This window comes from Notothenia coriiceps, unplaced genomic scaffold, assembly GCF_000735185.1.
Source record: "Notothenia coriiceps isolate Sejong01 unplaced genomic scaffold, NC01 NC01_scaffold00037244, whole genome shotgun sequence".
Taxonomy (NCBI): domain Eukaryota; kingdom Metazoa; phylum Chordata; class Actinopteri; order Perciformes; family Nototheniidae; genus Notothenia; species Notothenia coriiceps.
Genome location: NW_011369945.1, coordinates 11,001,616 through 11,005,140, shown reverse-complemented (window position 1 = coordinate 11,005,140; position 3,525 = coordinate 11,001,616).

Below are 3,525 nucleotides of genomic sequence, written 5' to 3'. Positions count from 1 at the left end.
TGTGCCTTGGAAGTATACAAATATAAAAGTAATGTAACGTGATTACTTACCGTTATTTTTGGATTACCCCAATATCAAATGCTGAAGTGTCTTAAGTAAGAAGACAGAACACTGTGTCCTTTAAGAGGCCCTGTTCTGCTTTTTATGTGTTCTCTTTCCTGTATAGTGTGTTATATAGGTTAAAATACTGTTCTCTCCCCCCCCCCCCCGGCCTGAAATGCCTCCATTGGATTGTATATCCTCTCGTTTCCCCGCTTTGTATCTCACTGTTAATACCTATTCAACAATTTCACATATTTTGGATTCATTGTTGTTGAATCCTTTTGAATTTGTGTAATGTCTTTTGCTGGAAAACTGAAATTAGCAGTAATCTGATTACACTTACTTTTATGGATCAGTAAAGGAATACAGTAACTTTTTTGTGTGTCCCGATTAAGTAATCCCATTACATGTAATTCATTACTCCCTAAGCCAGCCTTCCTGGGATGTTACTGAGTGACTTTCAGCAACATTTGACAAACACCACAGTTCGCACTGCGGCAATTTACAAAACTCACATAATATTCCGGATTCTGATGCTGTGATTATCTCCGCATGATGCCAACTCACCAGCTGCCCACGTACTCATCGATATGGAGGTCTAACATTTAGCTGGAGAGAGTCATGGAGAGAGAGTGGGTTTCAGTACGGATGTCTGCGCTGCAACGTGCACACACCGGCCTTCAGATGTTCAGAGCTTTGATGAGATGAATAAAACGCCCTTTGACTGGGTGAACCTAGTCACAAAATATTGTTACGCATGTTCTGTCTTTTTATCTAGTTTCTTGAGTGCTTGGCATTCCAGTGTTACTTTTGTGTCCAGTTATGAATGCTTTTTGGCAGTTTCTGTTGCATGCAATGATGTAACACCATATAGTGTATCAAGTATTGAGTTTGTTTCCGACCAAAGCAATGGTCGATGAAAAAAAGACTCAAAAGCAGGAGACTTATAAACATGTATGTACTATTTTTCACCTCAAAACTACCCATAAAAATCCTCAGCTTTAATCTTTACTTTGGTTCAAAGTTGAATAGGAGGTATATACAAATTCCCCCCGTGTACAGTTGACATAAAAAGGGAAAATTAGCAATAGACACCAAAACCTTTTCTTCTACCAGGCTGTAAACATTGTTCTTTCAAATGTTGATATGGTTTATTGATATTGGCCACCCAATTACCTTAATTTGAAGGCTTCACTAATCAGGTGGATGTTTGGGAATGGTTTATAGACGTCTGGTAATTCATTTATTTCCATCTCAAAACCCCTAGACTGTTGACATTTTCAAACTTGTAGTCTTCATCCCCAAACAACGCTGATTTAAGTAGCATCACATTGAGGCTTTTCATCATAATCACCAGCTTCCTCTGAAACCATAAAGGCGTTCTACAACTGTTTCCACATATGCAGTAGTATCCCTGAGACTTGTAAGCAGACTTTGAAGTGTTCCCCTTTAATGGAGTAAGCACAACGCAGTAAACCCTGAGATTTCTGTTAAAATGTCTTGATTTATTGGAGCATGTCAACAATGTGGCTCGGGTTCTTGTAGTTTGGACAGCTTGGTCAAAGGTCACCCGGATGGACCGTGACTGCAGGTTTTTACATTTGTTACAGACGCGAGGAATTAAGTTTTAACTCAGAGTGAGATAATGTGACTTTTCAAAGATGAAATAACTACTCTTCTTCCTCTTACAAGTAAAAAAGCACACATGATAAGCAATAAAACACATCCTCCCTTACAGAGGTACTGCAGCTACCTGCTAAAGCATGGAAACATGTCACAGAGGAACAAAATACGTCTTCTTTGTGTCGATAAATTCAAGGGTTTGCTGATAAAGGGTTTCTCGGCCCGGTTGATAGCTATTGTTGTTTAACTGATAAAACTAAGTAAACTCCTTCCGGTTCCTTCGACAAAAACGCAATGCATTTTAGAAAATAGCTCGAAATAAGTTCTGTAGTTGACACACATTTAAGAGACGGATCACGTTTTGTTCAGCCGGATAATATCCACATGTCAACCCTACTTTTCGAATCATAAATCTAGTCGCCAGAAGCAAAATGCTAACGTTATGCTATAACGAACTACAGGGTCGCTGCTTCAACGTCACGCCAACTTAAGATCCAAATTCACTCACTCCCACAACCCATCAGAGACTGCACCGACCTCACCACCTTCAAAAAACTCACAAAAACTCACCTCTTCAATCTGGCTTTTAATGTGTGATTGTTTTTGTATTATTTGACTTCAACTTTAACTATATATTTATTTGTTGTTCCTTTCTTCTCTTTTCTTTTCTCTTCACTATTATCTGTAAAGGGTCTTTGAGCACCTGTAAAAGCGCTAACAAATTAAATCTATTATTATTATTATTATATTCAAAACTACAGATTCAAAATTGTACAAGTTCAAGCGTTTGTTTTTAACAGTTTGCAGGAGGCAAGTACTTGCTTTCAAGCAGAACACGGGGGAAAACAAACGTGTTCGGCGTAATGATGTACAACCTCGACAACTTCTGTAGTCCTATTCAGCCACATGTTAACAACCATCGTTTTTCAGAAACGTAAACTCTTCACAAATCACCAGTGGGGTCACTGCTGATGTATTTAATGTCGTAGAACAAAACGTGATCCGTCTCTTAAATGTATCTCAACCACAGACCTTATTTCCAGCTATTTTCCAAAATCCTATGGAGAAATTGCATAGCTTTTTGGCGAAGGAACCGGAAGTGGAAAAATGCTAACTTACTTCCGGGTTTTAGGACGCTGTGGCACTCTACATGCCTTGGTATTAAAAATGTGTTCCTTATTGTCCTTTGTAACAAGTGAATTGTGTCAACCTGCTTATAAAAGAAGCATTTCCATCAAACTATCTACAAAGATTGGCTAAAATGTAATTATACAGGCAATCTAATCTTAATTTAATCGAATCTTTGATTGAATTTATCAATTTCCTTTGGTGCTAAAACACAACACTTCTGTTTAAAATCCTCTTGAATTTTTCACCCAAGTTGCTCTTTTAACTGAGTTTCACCAAGGAGGTCTCTTTGGATGACCAATCTGAGGGGTTCATGTATTATATTTTAATTAATAAACGGATTCGGCGAGTATTGAACCATTAACGGGGCTTCAGAGAAAAGTACAATAGACTATTGGAAAGAAGTGTAGTATAACTCTTACTTTCGGAATTAAACGGTATAACTAATGGTCGACTTTTTCTCCTTTAGATGGAATTTTTGAGTCGGGACGGTTTACACTCTCACGTTCTTTCTATACCTCAGAAAAAAGTCGACTTATAATTATGAAACGATAACGGTGCGTGGAACCTAAATAAATATGCAATATACAGATAAGAAAAAATCCAGTCAACAAGGGGAGGAACGAAAGCAACGTACTCCGCCGACACCACTCGAACAGGAAGTCTAACGAATCAGAATATCCATCTCAAAACCGTCCGAAAATACTTAATACTCCCTCTCATTTCACATGA